Source organism: Dermacentor albipictus, chromosome 1 (assembly GCF_038994185.2).
Source record: "Dermacentor albipictus isolate Rhodes 1998 colony chromosome 1, USDA_Dalb.pri_finalv2, whole genome shotgun sequence".
Lineage (NCBI taxonomy): Eukaryota > Metazoa > Arthropoda > Arachnida > Ixodida > Ixodidae > Dermacentor > Dermacentor albipictus.
The window spans coordinates 130,814,306-130,829,919 of NC_091821.1; the positions used below are offsets into that span (position 1 = coordinate 130,814,306).

A 15,614-nucleotide genomic window follows, 5' to 3' on the forward strand; every position below is an offset into this window, starting at 1 on the left:
AGCCAGCGCCTGGGCGACGGTGCTCATGCAGAAAAGGATAGGGAGTGGGGGGGAGTGCGAATTCTGAGGAAGAACGTGATGAAGGAAAACCGCTCCAAATGTAATACCTCTGGGCAGAAAACGGTGTGTGTTTTTTTCTTTCTTTTCAGTTTCCCGCGTCCGTTCAAACATCGTTGATGGCTTTTTCATTCGACGAGCTCGGTTCAGCTTTGTTCTCTGTCGCGCCGCGTGTTTTTTCAAGTCCGGCCCCTCTGTGTCTCTGGAAATTCACTCATATTTTCCACAGTTCGCGCTTGGCGCCTGTCAAAACGCAGCCGTAAATTGTGCGGTTTTCTATTTCCCTCTAATACATGGCCTAGCAGATGAGCTCCGCGTCTCCTGCATAATGAGTCGACTTTTTTCGCACATAGTATCGTTTCGTATCCTTTCGTCGATTTTTTTTTTCTGTTTCTTATTCAGCTCTCCCTACCTTCCCGCGCTGCTCCTTCAGTTCGGAAATTTTACTTCGTAATCGTATTCCAACGGTTACAATGCCTCCAAGATTTACATTTAAAAAAATGTTTCCTGGTCAGCTCTTGCGCATATATTGAAGTTCATTTATTGCATACAATAGAGAGAAAAACTTGAAGAAATGCATTTGGATCTCTAGCTCTAGACCAGCTGCGATCCATGATAAAACTATGTAGAGGAAGCAAAGCAATACAGTAGCACAGACACACGTATACTAAGCAAGAATAAGCACGTTACATCAAAGGAGGGAATACAATACAAAAAACCTTCAAGATGCAAACGGCATAATTACAAGTAAAGGACACCAGAAAAGCACGTGATGAATGTAATAAACGTAGGAGAAAGTCAAGAAAATGCAGTTTTAATGACATCTGAAAATTACCTACACGTTTAACTTCTTTGGTGAGAACGTTCGCTCGACTACTCCAACACTCTAAATTATGTGCTCATATCGTGGCCACCTCTGCATGGACACCGAGAACTAGGGAAGGAGAAAGGAAACACCGCGCCGACATGGCCGAAAATGCGCCTTCTCTACGGGCAAAGACGATAAAATACTACGTTGAAGCTATCTTATCACTTACCGATAAACCGGGGGGACGAAATAGGCTCATTGTTTCAACGAAGCTGTCTATAAGTTCTTAAAGGAAGAGAATTCTTTGCTGTCTGATCGTACGTTAATAATCGTTAATACTGTCATTGGATAAACCTTTAATGTATAACTTTAGTGGGCATGTGCAGGCTTGAAGTACGTAAAACATAATTATTCGCTGGACACCTCTTTCTTTCGCAGTGCGGAAACAAGTTAAGCGGCACAGCAATGTATACATGCCGCATAAGTAAAAGTTAATTTTGGTTTATTAATGATAGTAGCTAGGGATTACCGCATACATTCTGTTGTTTACTGCTATGAAACCGTGTTGGCAAAAATTACCACTTTATTTTAGGTTCCTTATTTTTTAACGAAGCGAGCCGTGGCGCGTACGCCCAGTATGCGCTTGCTGCGCTGTGGCATCCATCCCCTCCCCCCCCCCTCACTTATGACGTTCACTGCTGTCCTTTTTTGACATTTGACAACCACTGAGAATTTTGCAAAAACCAGACATCTCAAAAGTGCATTCGCGAAGGACCTGCGCTCTTCGTAGAACTTGGCACGTTCATATTGTGTCGTGAAACGATGCGACGTGTGTATAGACGGTATTGCTGGGCTAACAAGCATGTTGGGTTAGCATCGGTACATGCCGCACTAAACGTTACAATGGCTCTATGTTGGGAGGGACGAAGCCCTGCCAAACTATTGAGGAGGCTGGCTCGACATGGATCGTCAAAACCTGCGCGAACTTCTTTGCGGCGCGAGGCCGTTCAGGGTAGACCCATTTGAGCATTGGTCGGATATTCTTTCGCGAACGCATTGGCGGCCTTCCTTCGCGCCATCGTTGCGTAGTAGAGCATTGCCAACTGGGAACGGCCCCCTGCAGTCCCCTCAAGCATTCTTCGCCCCAGCGCACTTGTGCGTGCGGGGGAGCTAGTTGCCTACATCGCGGAGCGACGGTCGCGCATTAGCACGAACGTCTTAATTCGCGTGCTGCAGCCTCTGTATAGTAGGTGACGTGTGCATCGGATGTTTCTGTAAGTTTTGAATACGTTTGGCCGCATGCCGCTATAGACCCTTGAAAAAGCAATGTTGTCCGCTATTAGCTATGGCGTCGTTATAAAACGGCTTCTTCTGCACAAGTCTTGAATTGTTTATCACTGATTGAAAATCGGTGTTTCTGCGAGGTAAGAAGAGACGACTGTGCGCAGAGTTCGTGAGCCGACTTACGTGGCGCTTCTCTTTTTGTGTGCGTATGTGCTCGTGCGCGCTCTCCCGAGGTTCTCGTGCCTTCCGCATGTGCTGCAGCGCCCGCAGGCCCCGAGCTGCTTAGTAAGCGCGTAGCCGCTGCGATGGTCCCGCTGGTTGGGTGCGCGGCGTCACGCCTGCCCGTGATTGGCATTCTACGAGCACGTACACTTGATTGGCTCAGCTCTGAGCAAGTATGTGGGCAGCGCCCCGCCGCACTATAGACGTTTGTTGTTGAGGGCCCGCTGTGCGGTCTCCTTGTTCGGACGACAGTAGAGTCACGTGCCAGAAGTTATCTTCCGTTTGTCCGCACCTTATAACGTCTCCTGCGGTTCCTCCGTTTTCTCCTTGCCGACTGGATGTATAGCGGACCCGCCCCTTCCTTCTCCCCTCGCCACGTCCGTTCGTGTGATTTCCGCCCGGCATTACACTGGCCACGATTGTCGCTTTTGGCTGTTAGACTTGTCCGTGGAGGACGACGCTTCTTTGGATCGTCGTGTGGAAACAATAGTTTTCGAGTTCGGATGAGCTGTTCCACCGCGGTTGCCTTGGGGCTTGCGGCGTCGGCACTTGTCGACACCGGTGGGATATTGCGTGCGCACGTCCGCATCAGGTTGCGAGAGCACGCTCCGGGCCGGTCTGTGATTTCCGGAACCGGCGGGCATGTTGGTGGCCGGCTTGATGGCCGCGGGCGCTCAGCATGGGTCCGCGACTCGCAGGCGCCGGCAGTTTCGGTCAGCCTCAATACAGCGCTTTCTGTATCATAGTGACGATTTACTCTGAACCGTTTTCATGCTGTCAGCTGCCGAGTTCACGCTGATATAAAGCATTGAGACAGCCCGTGCCCACATGCAAATCGGATGTGTGAATGGAGGGTTTCCTGTTTATTATTTTTTTTGAACCATCTTGCGCAAGGCCGTCTTTCGCGAGCAGTCATTTCGCGCTAGCCGACGTCCTTTGTGCCCGTCTTTGATGCCTTAGCTGTAAGCTGGGTAGACTGTTTTAATCCTCATGTATAAGGATGAATGAACCTGATTCTTTTCATTTCTATGCTTTCTTTTTACTAAAGTCAGTCCCTTGTCCCCCCGCCCTTTTTCGTCTTGTATTTCGTGCCTTTTCATCTAAGTATATGCGCTTCGCCTCCTTTGTAGACGCTGGTTAATCCCATTGATATTAAACTGACCGAAGCTTTATGCACGCGCAAAAGATTGGCGCGTGCACTTTAACTTTTTCGCTTACACAGCGCAGTAAGCAATGAAATACTAGACCGGACGCGGTAGCCCATATGGCTGTGGCGTTGCGCTACTATAAGCACGCGTGGTCAATCCCGGCCGCGGCGGCCGCGTATATCGATGTGGGCTATGTGCAAGAACGTTCGCGTACTTCGATTTAGGTGCACGTCGAAGTGCCCCAGGTTAACAAAATTAATCCGGAGAGCCCTACTACTGCGTGCGGCGCCTCGTAATCAGATGGTGGTTTTGGCACGTAAAAATCAAGAATTCAGTTCTTGATATAACGCTGTGCTGGTCATCGTGATTCAGACGAGTCGGAAGAACGGGCTTTGAATTGGCAGCAGGTGACGCGCTCCGATTGCCCAGTTTTGCGCACAAAACGTTTCACTAGCGATGGTGGCGCTGTCCAGAACACGTGGTGCTTCGATGAAATTCGCTACTCGCTAGCGCTAACGCCTGCGAGCGGAATGTATAGGCCGCGCGCGTAAGCAAGCTAGCGCGCCACAGGAGTGAAGTTGGGCTCACTTGTGCGACCTCGCGAAGCGCGCTCAATTGGTCTCGGTTTCTTTGTTCTCTCGGCCCAGTCAGTGTGTCTCAAAATCCTGTGCGTTCATATAGGGCTGGCCGGACTTGCAAATGTCGAGCCGCATTTGCAAGTCTATCTAGTAGGTGACGATTCACGACTTGCAGATTTCCGGCTCAGAGGGCGTTCTTTCTTTCCGGACCGGGTTCTCGGGCGTGGCCGATGGCGCCACCCATCCCAGGCGTATGTGCACATGTGTCGAGCCGCAAAGGCGAGCGCGCGGCCAAGGTGTTCGATACGCATAACGTCGGCGCTAATGCGTGCCGCACGCCGCCATGGCTGCGAGCTTTTGCCACCATTTCTCTGCTCGAAGCTTCGATCCGCAATCATGTGCGTGCGCGCCGTATACGCAGTGGCCATTGCGCCATCTCCCTCGTTCGGCTCATTTCCGGATTGATGGTTTTTTTCAACAGTGCCCTGCGTCCAAGACGCGGCCTTTGTGGGTTTTCGCAGCTGCTCTGCTTCTTTTGACTCGCGCTCGGCGCTGAGAACCGGCAGCGTACACACCTGCTTTGCGAGTCACTCGTTCGCCAATGCAACGCAGCCTGCACCGAGTTCTGTCTGGAGGACGGCTGACAAGTCTGCAAGTTCATATTTTGTGTGTGTGTGTGTGCCTGTAGTTCAATGAGCACATTTTTTTGTTATTCTTTATTCAGCTGCACGTAGGCTCCCTCTTCGGTGAGCTTTGTCTGTCTGCCTGTCTGTGTGTAGGGCAGTGGGCACGCGCATACAGTTAGTTAAAACACATGCAGATGCTGAACCGTGCTCCCTTAAAGGTTGCAGAAAATAGCGCCTTTTTCCTCTTCACAATCCCCCTATCTAACAAAACAACACAGACGCTACATTGTAAACGAAAATAAACCCACCTGGGAGTTTTTAACAGGTGATGTACCCTAAAACCTCCCCTCCTCAAGTATTTTCTCCGATGTATGGGAGCAAAACAGCGCCATTCCCTCGTTTCACTCCGCTGGCTGGCTGCGGGAGTATTAGGGCGACATGACGCGATTTTACTCCGCTTAAAAATCTTGTTCTCCCGTGAAACTCCGACAGGGAGTTTTAAAAACTCCCCTCCGCCGAAAGAGCTTGGTCACGTGGCGCTTCCCATGAGGCTGTGCGCCTCACCAGCGACCGGGCGCATTCGGCGGAGTCGGCAGTGCTCATGGCTGACGGTTTGTTTACATCTGTGAAGTGTCGTTCCGTCACAGCGTTTCGTCAATTTGTTTCCCGTATTTCCTTCCAGAAAGTGTTATAGGCACGCCTGAAGCTCGCTGTTTCTCAGCTTCAAGTACGTTTGCTCTGATCACTTTGCTGACAAGGATGAATGCAAGAGCAACGTTTTCAAGTGCGGAAAAAGGCTTAGGTATACCTCGAAGCTGCTCACTGGCTCGTGATGTCGGCTCAGGTTCTGACTGTGTTTTCGTGCTGCGTGACCCTGGCTTGTGTTGTTCAGTACGTGAAATGCGACTTTTATGTCCTTTTGGGTACATGCTGACAACGTCTGGTGTAATGTTTGAAAGGACCGCGTAGCAATGGCAACAGCAGCCACTGTTCGAGCGACGACGTCCGTGCTAGTCGCACATGTATGACGTACCCCAAGTTCGTTGCGGTGCTGTGTTGCCAGTGAGAAAGATCGGAGTGCAAGCAACTGTTTTTATGTATCTGCGAACGGATATTTTCACCCGAAGAAAAACGGTAGGACATAAGTGTGCGTACTGTAAATAAAGCATCTTATTGAGCGATGTGCATCGAATTGTTATCGTGCATATAGGTTTTGGTCACGTCATTGCTTCCAATATTCCATTAACATTACGCTCTATCCGAGACACTGATTTAGACGCATGCCTGCTCGCTCCGAGTTTAGGCATTCACTCGACAGATCAGCTATGTAGCTCCTTTTCACAACCGAGAGATATTGCTTGGACGCGGAGCAAGTAGTGCGGTGTATAATATGTATGACTGCGCATTTTTCGGTGTTACGTCGGCTGCTGCGGGTCATGCTCACACGTAATAATTTGTTGCTACGCTACCACTATATCGCAAAAATTTAATTTTGCTATGAAGCAGACGCACTTACATTTTTCTTGCTTACTGTAACTAACGCACTACTTTTTGGCCGCGAACGCCGGCAGTGTGCGAAGTCGCACCAGCACTCAGAATAGCATGCTAATTGTGAAAATTTATGCCATTAACTTTTTTCTCTCACTATTCTGAATTAACAGTTTTGTGTTGATTAAGGTATTCTGTTAATATCAGAGAGGCACATCTCGTATGAACGAGCATGGGAGTCGTAATTCTGAAAGAAGCACAGCTGCTCCCTAGGCGGTTTAGAGGCACACAGTATCGTGGCTATATATACTGGCACCGTTGCCTCTTGGGTATCGCGTGTACGTGGGATGTCTTTCAAGTTTCTGCATTGGGCGTTTCTGAAATGTTTATGTATGTCATGATATATGTGCTTTCATTGACTTGTTTCGTCGAATTTGACGCGGTCTCGTGTGCATATTTCGAAATTTGACCAGCAGCCTCTGTATGTAAAGATGTTCGCGCAAACTGACGCGATGCCTCTTTTTATACTCCCGTTGCACCTCAAAAAAACTCCGTCCATTGCAAAGCAAAAAAGAAAGAAAAGATAGAAAAAATACCTCCATAATTCCACGCGAAAATTCCGCTCGCACGGAGTAAAAATTCTACTCCGATCATACGGAGCATAATAAACTCCGAACCGGGGGGTCGCTAGAGGACAAGCGTTATACTCCCACGTCGGAGTTATTTCCGTTTACAGTGTATGCGCTGCGATCACTGTTTTTGTGTTAATTTCCAAGAAATCTTGCCGTTCTCGGAGGACATGCCTGACCTAATTTTCTCTTAGTTCACGGAATATAGTACAAGCGGAATATGTCCCTGTTAATAAAGAGTTCTGTAGGAAAGCCTTCGCCAATTTGATAGGTGTGTCTTCTTCACATAGATGCGCACCAGAGTCACAAGCGTGTATGATGGCATGGCACGTTTTAATTCCTGACTGTGTCAGTGAGTAAAACTTCATTGCGCAGGATGGCTCTATTGCCTAGGGAGGTGGAGTTAGGGTAGGATCCTTACTGTGCGTGTGTGTCCGCGTGTGCGTGCGTGTATTTGCAATACTACGTATAATACATTTGGCGGCTAGGTGAGTCCGTTAGGCAGCTGGTTTGGCTATGGGATAATCGACGGTTAACTAACTCATCGACCTAGCGTTGCTCAGAAAATAAAACTACCTCTGGTTGCGCCACGCGGCCGCCAAAATATTACCCTTTCAAATATTTCCAAGTTTTAAAGTATAGCGTTACTCTGCTTTTGCTTGCTAAAACAGTACATGCATAATTGTAGTACTATTCGTTCTATTTGGGATATAAACATTGGCCGGGTTATCTTTTTCTTTTTGCCCGATTTGAACTTAAGTCTTTCCGTTGTTTTTGAGCCAGTTTTCGAGGTGCTATCCAATCTGGAACTTCGATTTGTCAGTGCATGCGATACTAGCAGCGTTTAATCAGACATAACTGTGTGCGGGTCGTTTTTCGCAGCTGTGACAGTCATTCGTCAATTCTGTGACGTTTACCGCGCAGAGAACCAGCAAGCGTTTTTTAAACAGGTATAAACCATTAGTAGTCGTTGCTCAACATGGGTACACTCGGAAACGTTGTGGCAGCTTTCAGTGTGGGTACATTCTGGCCTCTGTTCAGGTTCACAGAAGTCGATGTTCGGTCTCCTGAAGTTCGTTGGATGTGAATACAACGACGGGTGCGGTATTTAGGCATTACTACAAGTGTCGTATTCGCCGTGCAGAGCACTATGCGGCGACGACGAACGTATACGTATACATAATGTGTTGAAGACAACAGAGTAGATGTGGACTCGCAGCAATGCAAACTTGTCAGACCGACGACGCACGTATTCAATCAGATTGGGCCGTCAGCCGTCAGCAGCCGTAAGCAGAGCGTCTCCTCGTGGGGCACGGCTTTGCGCTCGCTGCGGCTTCCCAGTTTCGGTCTCGCGCGCTCTCATAGCCGAATTTCGTCGTGCCACAGCTCTGCGGGTAATTGCAATTTTCTAGATCCAAAAGTTGATATGGCTTATACGGAGAGCTCGCGTCAATTTACCTCCTACGATGAGCCCGCTGAAATAAAATTTTAAAAGTTAATTAATAAATGTTTGTTAATTAGCAACTAATTACCACGTATCACCCGTCAGCCCATGTTAGCAATCCCTGACAGCATGTATCCGAAGGAACCGTCCTATTATTTCAAAGCGGCTATTTTAAAATATTACTTCGTCTCCGTAGAAACACCCGGTATATGTATATCAAGCTGTGAAACTGACGTGTTCGCATACGCAGTCGCAGCCACTTCTTATTTTCTCGTCGAAATATAATGTCCTTTGAAATGCAGCTGCGGAAGTCTTCCTTCGATATAAAAGTGTTACGTTTGTTTTTGGCCTTTAAGTCGTATAAACGTTCTTGCATTCTTCGGGCTGTTTCCGGCGGCTATAGTGCGCCGGAGCTTTTTTAGTTCTTCACCCAATTGCGACAGTATCGTTGACGTCGTAGGCAGCTGACAGCATTGCGAAAGTTGGTTTTGTAATCATAAGATCTATGGCGAAAACGAAAAAGGAAAAAAAAGCTCTTTGAATGATAAAGGCATTTCAGGGACTCGCCGCTCCATTGCACAGTGGCAGCGATTTCTGCGAACTGACTGGCTATGCTGGCCCTATAGCTGGGCAGTATCGAAATTGCAGATCCTTCGTTTCAACATATTTTTGCAGCGGGCAATTTCGTTAGCTATTGACCCCTCCTCCTTTTCTTGCCTTCGATGCATCGCGCCATTGTTTTTTTGCGTAAGAGTCCAGGCCTGCAGAGCCGGTGTTTCAGCACCGTATGTATACAGTCGCAGTCGTCGATGGCAGACGCCATATGGCATGTACATTTCAACAAGCGACACATTGTAGTAAGTATGCATTTGCCGTGATAATTATCTGGCATACGGGCGGCCAACAGGCATTCACTTCATGTCGGAGCCACTTGCGGTGATAAGTGGAAAAATGGAAATGGCTTGTTACAGACCTTTAGCGTAGCAGAGACGTGCTTATGCACCAGAATCCCATTAATACCAGAGCACCGAGGGACATATATATGACTGCAGCGCTCGTGGTGACATTCTGCGACGGTGTAATTAACTGGAACGCTCTAGAGACATTTTTGTGTTGCACGATTTTTCTATTCCGTTCTCTGAATGTATGGGTTGCTGTGGAGGGATCTAGGTAGAAAATACCTCATCTGCTCTGTTTCTCTCTGCTTCCGTCTTACGCCAGCAGCTAAGCGGAGCGCAATTGATCATGACAAGGCGAATCAGAAAGCCTTTGCCCCTCTTTTTTGTTTTGTTTTTAGCCAAATTACGACTGTAAATGATCCATTCCCAGCGGTGGACCTTTCTTGGACCGGCCTGGCCTTATCTACTGGTAGCTCCGCGGCACGGCGCTAGGCAGTATAATAGCAAGAGCTTGGTGGCACAACCCACTGCCCCGTTCCAAAGGGAACGTCCATCCAACGCATCCGAAGGTGGCGGTTGTGCGTCACACGTCCTCGGCATACGAGCAACGAAGTGCGATTCGTTTTCTATGGTGCAAGGGACGAGCGCCCATCGAAATCCACAGGGAAGTGCAGCCCACGTATGGGGAAGGGTGTCTCGCTTTGAGAAGCGTGAGGTGGTGGTATCGTGAGTTCGCAAAAGGCCGTGAAGACTTGCACGACAATGAGCTTTCGGGGAAGCGATGTGCGTTGCTGTTTGACGACTGCGATTGGACAAATTTAGTGCTGCGATGGGACACGTGTCTGCACTGGTGTGGGGACTATGTGGAAAAAGTTTAAGGTGCGTAGAATAGTACGTATATCTCTAATTACTTGCATATACCTTATTCTTGCTAATAAAAAATAGGGGCAATGACTTTCTTATTCGCCCTCGTAGTAATGAACGCTTTGCGTACTTTGATTAAACGCACTATTGCAAGGTGTCGCTACAGCTCGTCGGCGCTCTTATCTACACATTCTAGCAACCACTTATAGGTCTACGCTGGCGTGTTTCCAGCCGCTCCACTGTACACAAACTGGTGAGATTTGGTATAACGAAAACGCAAAGTAGCGTACACGCACGCCAAAAGACGCAGGTACTATGATAAGCCACTCGGTTCGTTTTTGGAACGTAGCTGAGCAGGCTTGTTCACTTGGCATTAAGAAGCGGCATTTACTTAACAGAACTTTCCTCGTATCTGTGCATGTTCGACGTTCACATAGACGAGTTCTATTCGGTTGTTCCGCAAAATAAAGCGCCTCTTTTTCTCGCGAACCGCTCGTTGCCGCTGCAGTTACATGATTATTCCGTTATACTGGGGGTTCCAGCGAACACTTTCAAACACTTTTTAAATTTGCCTGTGGCTGATAGCACAATTTTAGTCCATGAGCTGGTCTACGCGAAAAGGCCGACATTACTTAAAAATAAAATAAATGCATAATTAACTAATAACAAGTATTCGTTAAGTTTTAACTTAATTATAGCTATCGCGAGCGAATTCGCCTTCGTGTCTCTCGCTTCAACGCGAACTGAGCGTCGAATGCACAGGGCATACGAAACTACAGGCACTCGCGCATGCTTTATTGGGGGCGAGGACTTACGGAGTCGCCATCTGTCGGAAGCGCCTCCCTTGCGTAGTATTATCACGCAGCGCGCTCCTCATAGGTTTCACTTAGGGCGTTCAATAAACACACCACTCGGCAGCCCTCCTGGACATTCATGTAAGTACTCTCAAAACGAGGGAAGTTTTGGCTGTCGACATAATAATCTTGGGCAAACTGAAGCGCGGAATCGTTTACAGACGCTATCTCTTTACCGAATACAGTCAACGCCACTGCGCGCGGTCGCTGCGATGGAGTCTCCCGAACCGGCTTCTTGCATGAAAGATAGGCAAATGCTGAAACTATGTTAAATATGTTCTTATAGTGGGTTGTCTGTATAACGAAATGGAGCGTAACAGAATGAAGCCTCAATGCAGTGATCGCACGAGTTCGCAGCGACCGACTGCGCGTCTGCATGCATGTCCGCGCACAATGTTTTGCTTTCGCTGTGAACGCGCTTTCGCACCGTGCCGTGAGCTATAGGCCGCAGCATATGAGCATTTGACAGTACACTAGCAACCATTGTTGCGTGGACGCTATCAGAACGGTTCAAAATAGTTTCGTTATAGAGACTTCGACGCCTACGGCAACTGCGATGTGCCGTCGCGAGAATTCAATCTTTTTTTGTCTTCTAAATTCTTGGACATTTCAATATTTCCCAAGTTGCGCCGCAGTGTATGTTTATCGGTCTTCTCAGCGTGCGATTTCCCTCTGCTTCTTATTCTTAATCCAGTGCATTAATTCATAACACAAACATGACCATATGCCATGCCTTTTTTTAATGTCCGTCTTACCGCTCCCTTTCCGTTCCAGTGAACTTGCCAGTATCTAGCATCAACAAGTTCATAGACCAAACCGTCATGACATTAGCCGGGCAGCGGGCGCGGGCGAGCGTCTCAGTACGCGTTTTCTGCTACTCACCGAACATCGCAGTCCCGGCGCTGTAGCAGAAATCTTCCTCGCGGCTGTGCTTGCTGCATACCCGAGTTGCAGCCGATGGCTGTCTGCTGGATCCACGTTTCGCGAGCCAAGCTTCACGCAACTCCTTGTCCTGCGGCTACGTGTGAATAAGGCTGCCACCGGGCTCCGTTGCGCACGTCCGGCACAGCGGCACCGAGCCTACCATGCTGCACGCCTCCAAAGGCTGCCACTACCTATTACAGTACTTTCAAATGTTGTCAAGCAGACACCCAGGGCGTTAAAGCCACACCACTTATTCAGAACCGCAGCGCAGCTGGGTCTTTAAACGTTCGTTTCCAGCTCGCTTCGTCGCTTCCGACGCGGCCGCGGTGTCCACGTGATTCCTCATGCCACGTCACGCCGACGGCGGCGCCAGCTTTTCCAGTGGTGGAGCTCGCCGCCAATATATACATGTGCACATCGCAGATCGTTTTGAAGATGAGGCCCGCGCGGGCCCGCACTTTGTCGAAAGCGCAGATCTTTTTGAAGATACGGCTAATAGAATAACCCCTTGCTGGGTTATTGCGGTTATATACGGCGGAATAGACCCCCCTTGCTTCGCACGCAGAAGAGGACGGTGCGCATCCACCCCGCCTTCCTCCCTCGCGCGCGCCAGATTGAGCCGCGATCGTAGGCTGACCCTCACAAGCTTGCACGTATACGGCGCGCGGCGACTGTGTTATCGTGTTTGGACTTTATACGCAACATCACGGCGACAACGATGGCAGAAATGTGCTTTGAGTGTCCATATAATTGCCATCGCAATAAAAATGTTGGAAGTGTTCGCTGAAACACCCAGTATATCGACGATGTTGCACATGGATGTGATGATGTAAGAGAGTATAGGGTGAAGCTGTGTAAGAATTATTTTCCGTAACTGCGCTATCGTGCGTCGCGCCGATCTGGCGATTGCGAAATGCTAACATTCGAGAACGAGATCCAGGGATTCGGATATGATCACTTGTTGACATGGAAGGGCCCGCGTAGTGACGTGTGTTTTTGGAAGCACTGCAGATGATGTGCCGTAGTGACGATTGTCTCGATATATGACTTTCGCGTCCCTCCCGTTCTCCGGGGTATACTGTCTGGACATTGCCAAATTGCGCGATATTGTCAAATTCGATATCTTGTCAGCTCTGATTGGCTGACAGGGTTGCTACGTACGGTCTCTCTGATTGGCTCAGAACTCCAGCATGGCGGAATTTGATAGCGTCCAAAATAGCAACGCTGGTGGGCATTTGCGCGCGTTTACGGTCACCGCCGCCGCCTGTGCCCAGCGTTGGCTTTGCCATGGGTGGCAGTTCAACTGTGCTCGCTGCACCGCTCTTCGTCACATGGCGTCGCTTCTGCTCTTCGCTGCTGTCTTCCAGTGCACAGCGCCGCACTATTTCATGTCATGTACTTTATACGTCATGTACTGATGCAAAAATAAACATCATTGTCATCATTGTCATTGTCATTTACGAGGTACGGACTCGCCGTTTTCAGCTTTGCTTTCTGAAATTTTTAAACTTTCTTTGGGAACGGGCCATCCCATTTGTCGTCCTGCGGACTGGCCCTTTGCTGGCTCCCTGCCCCGTTGATTGCCGGCCTCGCATTAATTACGACCCGCCAGAAGTTAGTCCCTTTTGCTGGGCTGCTCGCTCCAACAATTCTGCTCTGAAATAAAGAGAGGAACAAAAAAGGGAGGTGAAGGGGGAGATGGCGGCGCTGCTTCGCTGCTACAAATTTTCCCTTGTTACCGCCGTGCGCCCGGCGCTCTTCGTCTTGTTCACTTCTAACTTTCACGCCGTCCCTCCTTCCCAGTTCTGGAGCCCCTTTACAGAGGGCAGTGCTTGGATGTTGCTGGCTATCTCCTGCCTTTGCTGTCGTGATTGCATGCCGTGTCATCTCCGATTACACGTTCTGTCGTCGAGAGTTCAGACTGCCGACGAACTCGCGGAAGTTTCCCTCTTTGGTTCCGCGTGGACGCATTCGTTAACTCGGTGCCCTCTCTCCGTTGTCTCCTTCGTTGCTGATATTTTATTATGGTAATAGCGATCACTCGGTCGCAGTCGCCGCTTTGACAGAGGAGAGTCTAGCTCCGGGCGCCCTGCCGCTCTTCCTTTGGGGCTCAGCTCCATTTCGCGCTGTCGCTAGCCGCAGAGCAGGACTCGCAGTGAAAGGGCCGCCGTATCTTGTGCGGGTAGTGTTTCGCATGGTTCAAAAGAAGTGATTGGATGGGGTGGAGATGATTTTTTTTTTCTGTTTTTCTCGCGGGGCTTCGTACTTTTCAGCCGGTGCCTCAGATAGTGGAAAACGGGGCGCATGCGCTATAGAAAATGTATTTGTATATTGAAACATGACCCCTGAGTAAACAAAGTACAGTTGGTACGTAGATCAAATTTTGACTGTATTTAATGGTGGTAATGGTACTAGGTGATCTGCAGCCTGCAGTAATTAGGACGTAAGACAATTAGCAGAGTATAACCGCCATAACATTTGTTATTTTCGACATATTTGAAGGCAGAAGTCTAGCAAAATAGCTAATGCGATGACCACATTCTTATGTTTCGACTTATCCCTGTTTTCAAGTGTATCCACAGGCCAAATTACGTCTGAACTTTCGTAACATGCGGTTGGTGGTTTTGCCGGAGCGCTGCCTTCTGCTTGTTGGCCGAATTAATTTGCGCGAAAATGTTAGTGACCTCCTCGAGACTGTTGACGTTTCTGACAGTGCGGTCGCTATCTCTCCTATACAGAACACGTAATTCATCTTGCAGCGCTTGACATTTCCGCTTCGCCGCGGAGTTCTCTTGCGACGTCTTTCGCGTGCCTCTGCGCAAAGGGTTACATCCTGCAATGCGCAGAGCAAACTGTTTCATGTGGCGGCGCGTGTTAATTAGAACGCTGTTCTGACCGAACGTCCTTCTTTAACCGTTCATTAAGAGATTGTTCCAGCGTGGCGTTGCTGCCTTTCTGTTTATACTTCACCGCCGATGCTTTCGCCTAACTTTGCTGCTGTCATTGAAGCAAACTTGAGTGCATAGTTCGCTGTCGGTAGCAGAGCGCGCCGTTCGCGCACACGGAACATATGGGAGTGGTCTCGTACGAGTGGGTTATGTGAACACTATAGACACACTCGGGGCACACCTGAATGGGAATCACTGTGGAGAAACTGAAGCGCGGTGTCGTGCCCAATCGGCGATCTCTTTTGGAACCGTCAATATCTGGCACGCTGTGACGGACGCCTTGCAGGCACTTTGCATCACGTTCAGGAGACGTTGCCGTGTCGTAAGCACGCGCTCGCACGCGCCCGCGCGACGTTACGTTCGCGAGCCCTTTTCCATTAACTTTGTGATAATTGCGAGCAATCGGGGCCTCGCAACCCGGTTGCCCTACGTGAACGCTTGTACTGAACGGTTCCGGTGTGCGGGTCCGGTTGACAAACACTTTCGACGAAGGGACATTACCAGTGCACTATGGATACACTCTGATGTAGTTGCGTTGTTCGACATGTAGATAGCTTCATTCTTTCACTCTATTATTTCTACCAAGCATTTGCCGCCCCTACCCCCACCGCTGACTGCCAGTCGATCATGTGTCTAGTCATGAAAGTTAGGAGTGTGGTTAGCAGTAATTTCCTTTCCTTGCTTTTTTCTCTCATAAGTAAAGCAATCACTTCCGTATACTAGCTGTGTATGTGACTATATGTTAGAAAGTGAAGAATGTGTCAGGTCCTCGCAAATTGTTACTTCGATTGTTCGCTCGTGTATCAAACGGCTGTGCTGCTCGTTCTGCGCTTACCTCGCT

The 15,614-nt window shown here is 49.0% G+C and overlaps 1 protein-coding gene across 5 annotated transcripts in view; it reads left to right on the forward strand.

Moving 5' to 3' along the window:
* The window catches only part of MYPT-75D (Myosin phosphatase targeting subunit 75D), a 410,236-nt gene that overhangs the window by 289,308 nt on the left and 105,314 nt on the right, over window positions 1–15,614 (forward strand). The window lies entirely within an intron of this gene.